Consider the following 12,730-nt stretch of genomic DNA (forward strand, 5'->3'; position numbering starts at 1 on the left):
TATACAGTCTGTCCATAAGGTGTGGTTAATAACTGATCAACTGTCCATAATACAGACTGCCCATAAGGTGTGATTAATAACAGAACGACTGTCCATAATACAGTCTGTCCATAAGGTGTGGTTAATAACAGATCGACATAAGAACATAAGAAATAGGAGCAGGAGTAGGCCATACTGCCCCTCGGGCCTGCTCCGCCATTCAATAGGATCATGGCTGATCCGAATCTGGACTCACGTCCACTTCCCTGCCCTCTCCCCGTAACCCCTAATTCCCTTATCAGCTAGGCAACTGTCTATCTCCATTTTAAATTTATTTAATGTTGCAGCTTCCACAGCTCTCTGGGGTAGCAAATTCCATAGATTTACTACGCTCTGAGTGAAGAAGTTTCTCCTCATCTCAGTTTTGAAAGGGCAGCCCCTTATTCTAAGATTATGCCCCCTAGTTCTAGTCTCACCCATCAGTGGAAACATCCTCACCGCATCCACCCAATCAAGCCCCCTCACAATCTTATATGTTTTGATAAGATCGCCTCTCATTCTTCTGAACTCCAGTGAGTAGGATCCCAGCCTACTCAACCTTTCCTCATACGTCAACCCCCTCATCTCTGGAATCAACCGAGTTAACCTTCACTGAACCGCCTCGAGAGCAAGTATATCTTTTCTTAAATATGGAAACCAAAACTGCACGCAGTATTCCAGGTGTGGCCTCACCAATACCCTGTATAACTGCAGCAAGACTTCCCTGTTTTTATACTCCATCCCCCTTGCAATAAAAGCCAAGATTCCATTGGCCTTCCTGATCACCTGCTGCACCTGCATACTAACTTTTTGTGTTTCATGCACCAGGACCCCCAGATCCCTTTGTACTGTAGCACTTTGCAATTTCTCTCCATTTAGATAATAACTTGCTCTTTGATTTTTTTCTGCCAAAGTGCATAACCTCACACTTTCCAACATTATATTGCATCTGCCAAATCTCTGCCCACTCACTTAGCCTGTCTATGTCCTTTTGCAGGTTTTTTATGTCCTCCTCACTCACTGCTTTCCCTCCCATCTTTGTATCGTCGGCAAACTTGGATATGTTGCACTCGGTCCCTTCCTCCAAATCGTTAATATAGATTGTAAAGAGTTGGGGTCCCAGCACTGACCCCTGCGGAACACCACTAGTTACTGATTGCCAGCCCGAGAACGAACCTTTTATCCCAACTCTTTGTTTTCTGTTAGATAGCCAATCTTCCACCCATGCCAGTATATTACCCCCAATCCTGTGATTTTTTATCTTGATCAGTAATCTTTTGTGTGGAACCTTGTCAAATGCCTTTTGGAAGTCCAAATACACTACATCCACTGGTTCCCCTTTATCCACCCTGTATGTTACATCCTCAAAGAATTCGAGCAAATTTGTCAAACATGACTTCCCCTTTGGAAAACCATGCTGACTCTGTCCTATTAAATTATGTTTATCCAAATGCTCTGTTACTGTATCCTTAATAATGGACTCCAACATTTTGCCAACCACAGATGTTAGGCTAACTGGTCTATAGTTTCCAGCCTTTTGTTTACTTCCCTTCTTAAATAAGGGTGTTATATTAGCAGTTTTCCAATCTGCCGGGACCTTTCCTGAGTCCAGGGAGTTCTGGAAAATGATCACCAATGCATCCACAATCCCTACTGCCACTTCTCTCAAGACCCTAGGATGTAGGCCATCAGGTCCGGGGGATTTATCCGCCTTAAGTCCCATTATTTTACTGAGTACCATCTCCTTAGTGATTTTAATCGTGTTTAGCTCCTCCCCCCCCCCATTGCCCCCTGTTTGTCCAGTGTTGGGATATTTTTAGTGTCCTCTACTGTAAAGACTGATACAAAATATTTGTTCAGCGTCTTTGCCATCTCCATGTTCCCCACCACTTGTTTCCCGGTCCCATCCTCTAAGGGACCAACGTTCACTTTAGCCACCCTTTTTCTTTTTATATAGCTGTAGAAACTCTTGCCTGTCTGTTTTTATATTTTTTGCTAGTTTACTTTCATAATCTATCTTGCCTTTAGTTAATTAATCTCTTAGTTATTGTTTGCTGGCTTTTAAATGCTTCCCAATCTTCTATCCTCCCACTAGATTTGGCTCCTTTATATGCCCTTGTTTTCAGTCGAATACTATCCTTTATTACTTTACTAAGCCACGGATGGCTGTCTTTGCTTTTACTCCCCTTTTTCCTCAGTGGAATATATTGATCTTGAAAGATGTGAAATATCTCCTTGAATGTAGACCACTGCTCTTGTACCGTCTTACACTTTAATCTGTTTTCCCAGTCCACTTTAGTCAATTTTACTCTCATACCTTCATAGTCTCCTTTATTTAAGCTTAGTACGCTGGTTTGAGATCCAACTCTCTCACCCTCAAACTGAATTTGGGATTCAACTGAATTATGGTCACTCATTCCAAGGGGATCCTTTACTAGGACATTTTTTATTAATCCTGTCTCATTACACAGAACCAGATCTAAGATTGCCTGCCCCCTGGTTGGTTCAGTTACATACTGCTCAAGGAACCCATCCCTAATACACTCTATGAACTCTTCCTCAATGCTGCCATGCCCAATTTGATTAGTCCAGTCAATATGAAATTTAAAATCCCCCGTAATTATAGCTGTTCCCTTATTACAAGCTCCAACTATTTCCTGATTTATACTCTGACCAACAGAGTTGCAACTGTTAGGAGGCCTATAGACTACGCCCACTAGTGACTTTTTCCCCTTATTATTCCTTATCTCCACCCAAACTGTTTCACTATCCTGATCCTTTGACCCAATATCATTTCTGACTATTGCAGTGATTCCATCCTTGATTAACATAGCAACCCCACCTCCCTTTCCTTCCTGTCTGTCCTTCCTAATTGTCAAATACCCTTGTATGATTAGTTCCCATTCATGGTTATCTTGCAGCCATGTTTCCGTAATGGCCACCAGATCATACCCATGTGTAGTTATTTGCACCGTCAACTCGTCAATTTTGTTACGAATGCTGCGTGCATTCAGATAAAGAAATTTCAAATATGTTTTCTGACAATTTATTCCTGCTTTTACCCCTTTTACTACTTTACCTTTATCATTGTACATTCTGTCCCTTCCTGACACGCTCTGGTTTTTCATTCCCCCACTGCTACCTTGCTCTATTGCCTTCTCCGCTGTCATTTTTATTTTTCGCTCTCTTAAAACCTCCCCCCAACTAATTAGTTTAAAGCCCTCTCTACAGCCCTAGTTATTCGATTCACCAGGATTCTAGTCCCAGCACTGGCCAAGTGAAGTCCATCCCAACGGAACAGCTCTCTCCTGTCCCAGTACTGATGCCAGTGTCCCAGGAAGCAAAACACATTTCTCCCACACCAGTCTTCCACTGTCCATAATACTGTCTGTCCATAAGGTGTGGTGTATAACAGGTCGACTGTCCATAATACAGTCTGCCCATAAGGTGTGGTTAATAACAGATCGACTGTCCATACTAAAGTCTGCCCATAAGGTGTGATTAATAACAGAACGACTGTCCATAATACAATCTGCCCATAAAGTGTGGTGTATAACAGATCGACTATCCATGATACAGTCTGCCCATAAGGTGTGGTGTATAACAGATCGACTGTCCATAATACAGTCTGCCCATAAGGGGTGGTGTATAACAGGTCGACTGTCCATAATACTGTCTGTCCATAAGGTGTGGTGTATAACAGGTCGACTGTCCATAATACAGTCTGTCCAAAAGGTGTGTTGTAGAGCAGGTCGACTGTCCTTAATACAGTCTGTCCAAAAGGTGTGGTGTATAACAGGTCGACTGTCCATAATACAGTCTGTCCATAAAATGGGTGAATAACAGATCGACTGTCCATAATACAGTCTGTCCATAAGGTGTGGTGTATAACAGATCGACTGTCCATAATACAGTCTGTCCATAAGGTATGGTGTATAACAGATCGACTGTCCATAATACAGTCTGTCCATAAGGTGTGGTGTATAACAGATCGACTGTCCATAATACAGTCTGTCCATAAGGTGTGGTGTATAACAGATCGACTGTCCATAATACAGTCTGTCCATAAGGTATGGTGTATAACAGATCGACTGTCCATAATACAGTCTGTCCATAAGGTGTGGTTAATAACAGATCGACTGTCCATAATACAGTCTGTCCATCAGATGTGCTGTATAACGGGTGGCTGCTGATATTACATGTTTTACTCCATCGTCCAAAGTTAAAATTTCTCCCTATGACTTTGACAATTTAAAATAAAAAAAATAAGCGTACTACATGGTTGATAAGCAGTAAAATATTTAAATATATGTTGCTCTTGAAATTACACTGTGTTGACATGTTTTCCATAAGGAATGTGCCCTTCAAAAAGGCAGAGCTGAATAGAGAGGTCATCTGGATGAAGGTGATAATTGACAAATAAATAAAGGTTGTGACTCAAGATTCATTTTCTGAAACTCTTTGGAAGGAAACTTATTATTACAGATAGGTTATGTTATAGAAGGCAGATTACATCTGAAAGTGACTGAGATCCAGGTTCCTAACTGCAATAAACCTTGACTGATTTGTGAGTACTGATTTATGAGTACTGAATCAAAGCTGGTAAAAATAAGACCTGCTGAGGGGTAGATTTCATGTGGGAACTGCTTTGAACAAATGCCACCACAGACTGCTTTCAGAATTGTGCAGTATTCCCTTTTCTCCTACAATTTTAACCTCTGCATTTCCCTGAGCTACTTGGTGCATCAATACTGCTTGCACCTTTCCCTGTGTCACTCACTGTGTCAACATACCATTCACTAAAAACCATTACCTTTTAAAATAAAATAATTGTGAACTAATACTTGCTTTCACTTGATATGCACAAAAGTTCCAATTCTGTGGCCACAGCACTGCCCCACTGAGAGTCTGCAGTACACCTGCACAGCTGCACCCATGCAGATTCAAATACAGAGCCCAGGTGATGGCATAGTTAAATTTAACTTTTTAACATTTTATTCCACACACTATAGGCTGTGTTACTGAGGTTGATTTAAATTTCTTTTAGTGACGATTTAATTGCCCTGAAAGTCTGCCGGGTGTTTGGACACACTCCCAGCTTAAATGCACCAGGAATGCAGTGGAGGGGCCAGAAAGTTGATCAGAATCTGGGTATACCGAGGCCCAGACTACGGTTCCAGTATCCGGGTGGGATCCCTTTGTGGCAGAATCACCATCTGCCCTGAATAGAATATATATGCAAGTCCAAGATCACAGGAGATACATTTTTATAGGTCATTTTTCCAATACCTTGCTGCCACTGCTGCAGACTTGGAAAATTTAGGTTGCTATCCAGAGCATAGTTACCTTAAATACTTGTTAGGTTTACTCAGGTGGTTGGAAGTTGTTGAATATTTTCCCATTTCTGAAGTATGCCATGGGAAATCTTGTTACACACTCCTAAAAAAAGGGAGACTTTTGCACATAAGGTTTAATGCCATGTCTGAGATTTCAGACACAGTTCAGTCACACAACTGGAATACAGTGCTGAAGCAGCACAAATCCTAACCACCAAAACAAACCTACTATCATAACTCAGTGGCTACTACTTTAATCTGCATCTAGAGCCAGCACAAGTCTGGTAAAAATGCAGTGCATAGCTCGGGCCCACCATTTTGCCCTCTCGCCCACACTGTTCCTGCCGGGTGGGCAGGGTTAAAATGGGGGCTTAGATTTCTGCAGAAGCGGCATTATTCAATCAACTTGTTTGCTCATGATCTCGGAGGTCATTCACTCTTTCTGAGTTCCACTCCCCAGGATGCAATATAGATTTAAGTAAAGGTTTTCATTCATGCTTCAAAATGTATTGTAACAGTTATTATGCAAATTGCAATAAAAGATCTTAGCGAAAGGACACAACCTTTGCTGAGTTGATGAAAAAGATTTAGTAATTGTTAAGAGGAAACAAAGCCAACAGTAGAAATGGAAACTGAATAAGAAAAACACTGTAAAACCTTAAAGGACTCATTATATAAATATGGAAATTCCAAACCTTTTGGCAAACCGTTTAGCAGAAGAAGAAAAACTTGGTCTGAATTTTAACAAATTGTGTGTGTGTGTATGTGAAAGGAGGAACAAAGGGAGATGTAAATTTTAATGAGCAGTTTCATGCAAGCAACCTACTTCCACTTAATTAAATGGAGCCTTTGTTTAACTCAAATGATTAAAATGGATTTCAGTTCAACTACAGCAGCACAATCTGATAATCACTATTAGCGCTGCCATTAGTGCTAATGTTGGTATCAGTCTGTCCAGTATACACTATTAAGTAGCAATGAATCAATGTGTAATTGTCAGTTTACATACATTTTTGGCAAGTTTACATACTGCCACCACCATTTTAGCATTGGGGAGTGAGAAAAAAAAGAGGCTATGTAATCTGATGCTGCAAGCTGAAGGAATCATTCCTCCTACTTTGATCATAATAAAGCAGGATTTTAAAAAACTAAAGAAAATGGCATCAGAATTCTTTAGAAACCCCCTTCCTATTCTGGATAAGGAGCTATATTTTTCTCTGTTCACTAATTTTAGCAAAAAGGTAGATGCATATAGCGATGCATTGTAGGTAGAACATGAAAATGGACCATTCATCTATTGGTGTAATTGCTCTGAAAGTTGCCTCAATCAGAAATGAGTTCAGAAAAACTATCAAAGTTTCATCCAGATATGGCCTCATGGATAGAGAGATGGCTGGTTGGCAGAAAGAAAAAAGTTGGGGTGAAGGAAAGTTTCTCAGACTAGGAAAATATGGTGAGTGATATTTCACAAGGATTTATTTTTAGGCAACTCCAGAGAGACTTGAGAAGTTCGTTTTTTTTACTGCAGCTCAGAAGGTTGAAGGGTGCCCTGATTGAGGGCTTCAAGTTATGATGAGGTAACAGTGAGATGGTAAAAGAGGGCCCAAATTGAAAACAGTTGCAAGAAGTAAAGGGGAGGTTAGAAAAAATCTTTAGAAAGAGGGTGGTTAGAATGCGGAATTCTGTTGAGTGACAGTCCAGAAGTATTGTATAAGGGAATTAGATAGTTCCTTGAACAAGTGGAATATCAGAGGATACGGGGAGGAAACAGAAGAGTGTAATTAGATTAAGTGGATCACATGGAGTAAAAAAAAGCACAGACTTGTTCAAGTGGGCTGTAACATTCTATTATTCTATAACATGATTTCACCATCAGACATGACAAAGAAATGGTTAATCAGGACGTGATAATGATTGTTTAACACCTCTTAAGCAACTAAATCGCCACTTAACTGTTATAATTGGTGAAAACTTGGGAATTCCAGTTGTGAAGTGCAGAATACTTGGGCATGATGAGTCAATGAGAATGGAGAGAATCCTGATTTACTCACCAGTCATTGGATATAGACTTAACATTAAGTAGCACAATCACACAATATATGATGTATTGGGGCACAGGACAGAAATGTTTGTTTCATTAAAATATATTGAATGGCAATACATTGCCTCCTCTTTAATCATTTATTTTCATGCTTCAACACAATGGCAGTGCTTACACAGAATCCATAACATGGATGACTTTTTAAATTGTATTATGAATTGTGAAAAATATTGTCTCATGGAACATATTCAGTATATTAAAACATTCTCTTCTTTCTCAGAGGGAAAGAATATACAAAACATACTGTAGAGAGCCAAGTTAAAAGTATTTTGGAGGGGGAGCAGTATTTGGATGTAATAAAACAAAGTTTTTTGTTAGAAGTCCCAGTGTTCAGATAGATGCAGATTCACTTTCTTAGTCATTCTAAATTCTGATTAAGTGTACTTATCCACAAATGAATTATCCAGTTATCTCTTTTGTGTTTCAATTGTAATTGTTACTTCTAAGCAAAAGCTATATTAAGAAACTGATGTGCATAATTGAAGGGAAGGCAATGTGTTACTGTCTGATATATTTCAATCAACCAAATAAGGGTAACTGGATAATAATCTGGAGCAGGAACCTTAGCCAGTTTCCCCTTCCCTAGCTTTGGAGTTCTGAGGACCCTTACTGTCATGTTCAGATCAGCTAAATCAGCACATGCCTGGGATCTTGTGGTCTGTATGGCTCAGTACAGTACGACCCAGTGCATTAATCAGTGATTCAGTGGGGAATCCTACACATTGAATACTTTGTTTTAATGAACTTTATGCTATGTACTTTGGCACCTGATTGGCTGAAGCGGTTGAAGCAAAGTGAAAGGTATAGTGTAAGTCAAATGCAGAATCATTTCTACTTCAAAAAGCTGAGAATGTTTCTGAGGGCTGAAAAAGACAGTGGGGCAGATTTTCCTGTTCCTGCACCTGGGCAGAAAATCGGGTTCTAGGGGTGTGCTCACCCCGTGAGTTTCCTCTTTGCACTGCACCAGCCAAACCAATTCACTCAGGCACAAGAATAGGAAAATATCTCCCAAATTCTTTCACTTACACTGTCCTTTCTACAATATTTAGCTGTGAGAAGTTCCTGGCAAATCTTAGCATCCTAAATTATTGTCATTAGCCAATATAATGACCACAGTGCCTATAGTGCAACCAGAACTTTTGCTTCTGCTTTATGAAGACATATATACTGCCCCTTGGAGTTGTAACAATACCACACCAAGCCTCAGATAACTGGTGGGCAAATTAATCCACACATGAGCCAGCTTTGGCTCCAAAATCAATTGTCCCAGCACGTTCAAGTTAATCATTTCCACTGTTTGGGTCCGACATGTATTACTGGGATGTCCTGGTGATTATTGTTAAGAATTTATATACTGTCCCAATGCCCTATGTGATTGCTTATTTACACTTGGAATAAGACTGCCAGGTGGCATCAACTCCAAATGTGAAGAGGAACTTGGTTCCAACTATGTGTTCTAATGTGTTAGGTCTCATTCAGTAATCTTCTGTTTGGCTTCCAGAGTCAATGGCAATTTCAGTTAGAACCAAAAGTGGTGCCACCTCAAAATTTAAAGAGATGAGCCTGTTATAAAGCTGCTGTTAAAAAGGAGTTTCTGACTCTGAAAATTCATTGGCTAAAGCTCTGAAAGTCTTTGGCCTCGATTTTCATTGGGCCGTGAGTAGGGTTTTGAGGCAGGCGGGGGGTTAAAATCGCAAAAAATGGCAGGGGACCCCCCCCCACCTGGTTCCTGACTCCAACCAATTTTAACTCAGGCGTGTCTGATGGCCCCGTCTCCGTCCCGCATCCAACAGGCGGGACTGGTCTTTTAAGGCCCTTAATTACCAATAAATGACCTCTATAATCCTATTTTAACAGGCCCTTGCAACTTTAACGCTTTTCCCACGTAAAACACGCCTGGTGGGAATCACGAATGTGAAACCTGGCGGGAGCACTATTGCATTGGTGACTTTCAACTGCAGGTCAACCATTAAAGTTGAGATTTGATCAGCCATGATTTGCAGGTGGCAGGACTTCGTGGTCTCAGGTCTGGGGCAACTTTTACAAGGCTTAACCACACCTGTGGAAGGTTGGAGCCTCACACCCATCTCCATTGTGACCTCCTGGGAAACCCCTCTCGCCACCTTCCCTCAGCGCTTCCTAAACGGAGGCATATACCAGAAGCATGGGAGCCATTTATTTCCTTCCCATCTGGGCATTAGAGGAACTCGAGCTCCAGCCGCAGCACCAGCAGAACCAGGAACAACAGCAGCACCAGCAACAGCAGCAGCAGCAAGAGCGCCAGGCTGCTGCTCACCCAACTGAAGCTGCACAGGCCAGAAGGGGCCAGCGCCTGGAAGCCCGTCGGCACAGGAGATACCCCCCAAACAGGGTCTACAGACACAGGGTCAGCTACCTCAACATGTCTGAGCAGCAGTGCCAAAGGCGGCTCCGACTTTCGCGACAGGTAGTGACTGACATCTGCGCAATGCTACAGCAAGACCTGCTGCCCAGAGGACCAGGTGGACAACCATTACCAGTGGCCATCAAAGTCACCACCGCACTCAACTTTTTCGCCTCAGGCTCATTCCAGCGATCAGCAGCAGACATCAGCAGCATCTCCCAGGCGGCCGCACACACTTGCATCATGCAGGTAACCGATGCCCTCTTTGCCCTCGTGCACAATCACATCCATTTCACCAAGGGTCGAGCAAGTTTCATGGAGCGAGCGGTTGGATGAGCTCATCTGGCAGGTTTTCCAAGGGTGCAGGGCATCGTTGACTGCACACATGTGGCCCTCAGGGCACCCCATCACAATCCAGGTATTTTTGTCAACCACAAGGGCTTCCACTCCCTCAACGTTCAGCTGGTGTGTGACCACAAGAAGGAAATTTTGCATGTTTGTGCCATGTACCCTGGCAGTTGCCGTGACTCCTTCATACTGCGCCAGTCTAGTGTGCCTCCGCTATTCAGTCCACCAGACCAACTTAACGGATGGTTACTTGGAGACAAGTGCTATCCCCTGAGGACATGGCTAATGACGCCGTTGAGGAGATTAGCCAATGAAGCTGAGAAGCGCTACAACTCCAGCCACATTTCCACCAGATCCATTATCAAGCAAACCATCGGTTTGCTGAAGATGCGCTTCAGATGCCTGGATAGATCAGGTGGAGCCCTACAGTACTCAGCAGCCAGGGTCTCCAGAATTGTTGTGGTTTGCTGTGTACTTCACAACATGGCACAGCATCGTGGCTTGCAGATTCTATTATGTCCGTGTATAATTGAGACACGGACTGCAGGAGTTGATTATAACAAGTCTTTACTGAATGGAGACAACCTGGAAACTGAAACTACAGAAGCCTGCTAGGGCCTTTTATACAGGGGTGGTCACTGCCAGTACTGCAGTCTGAGATCAGTCATTCCCTTAAAGGTACATACACAACAATTCCTCCCCTTTTAGATAAACAGTACATAACATTCATTTAACAACTATATAATAACTAATTACAATTACAATTATGGTTGCTAGATACATTGGTTGAAGTTAAGCAAATATAAGTTCAGTCTTTGAGGAGGCTTCCTGATTCTGTCTGGATAACGCCTCTTTGGGATATCAGGTTCTTCTGGCAAGGTTGCGTCGGGATCAATGTCGTTGTTTGGTTCGTCTGCTTCCAATATCACCGATTCTGCGGTAGGTGCAATTGATACTTCGGCTTCATCGTCAGGTGTATCAGATCGTGGTGTGGAGTTGATGTTTTCCAGTGACACTAGAATCTGGTCAGCATGGCGTCTTACAATGCTCTCTCCAACATCCACGGTATACATTAGAGGTCCTTGCCATGTACAGATCATTCCTGGCTGCCATTTCTCTGTGCGGTAGTCCCGGGCCAAAACTGGTTGACCTATCTTAAAACTCCTGGTCGGCCTTTCATTCATATTCTGAAACTGCCTGTTCTCCACATCTCTTCTGATGTTTGGCTTAACCAAATCCAAGTGGCATCGTAGTCTTCGATTGAAGAATATCATGGCTGGAGTTTGGTTGGTAACTGCATGTGTCGCATTCCGGTAGGCAAACAAGAAGTTATCCACCTTGTGTTGTAGGGGTATATCTTCATTACACATTGCCTTGATAGCCTTCTTGAATGTTTGAACAAACCTCTCGGCCAATCCATTAGTGGCTGGATGATATGGGGTGGATGTGTAATGCTTAACACCATTGTTCTTTAAGAACCTCCGGAACTCTTCAGACACAAACTGTGGTCCATTGTCAGAGCAAATCTGTTCAGGCAGCCCATTTCTGGTGAATGTGGTTCGTAAGACTGTGATAGTTTTTTCTGTGGTGGTTGAGGACATTTTTATTACCTCTGGCCACTTTGAATGTGCATCCACCGCAATTAAAAACATCGAGTCCATAAAGGGACCAGCAAAATCAATGTGCACCCTTTGCCATGAAGACGAGGGCCACTCCCATGGATGTAGAGGGGCTTGTGGTGGGGCGTTTTGGACCTTCTGGCATCCTGTACAGCTCTTGGTCATCTCTTCGATTTCTCTATCGATTCCCGGCCACCACACAAACGCTCTGGCTAAGTTCTTCATTTTTACCCCTCCCAGATGACCCTCATGAAGCTCATTGAGCACTCTATCCTTCAATTTGGGTGGAATTACTACTCTGGATCCACACATCAAGGTTCCTCTGCACACTGACAGCTGTTCTCTTCTCGGTGAGAATTCTGGCAGCAGTGGGTCGCCATGTGCTGGCCATCCCTTCACCGTTAAATCATAGACCCAGGAGAGTGTCGGGTCATTTCGTGTTTCCTTTTCTATGTTTGCATTCGTCACAGGGAGACATTCACTGGATCCACTGCCAGTTCTTCTTCCACCGTCGGCAACGGTAGGCGTGACAATCCATCAGCATTCCCATGCTGTTTAGTTCCTTTGTACTCGATGTCATATTGGTGTGCCCCTAGGAAAAGGGACCACCTCTGTAGCCGTTGTGCCATCATTATTGGTACGCCCTTCTGAGGGTTGAAAATGGAGACGAGAGGTTGATGATCAGTTAGTAAAGTGAATTTCTGACCGTGCAGGTAGTGATTGAACTTCTTCACCCCCCACACCAGGCTGAGGGCCTCTCTGTCAATCTGGGCGTAATTACGCTCGGCTGAAGTTAACGAGCGTGACGCAAAAGCTATCGGCCTCTCTGAACCATCAAGGAATTTATGTGACAGTACCGCCCCAATGCCGTAGGGAGACGCATCACACGCCAGTCTTATCGGTAGTGGTGGGTTGTAGTGAGCCA

This window comes from Somniosus microcephalus, chromosome 1 (genome assembly GCF_052327205.1).
Source record: "Somniosus microcephalus isolate GS21.2 chromosome 1, FLI_Smic_1.0, whole genome shotgun sequence".
NCBI lineage: Eukaryota > Metazoa > Chordata > Chondrichthyes > Squaliformes > Somniosidae > Somniosus > Somniosus microcephalus.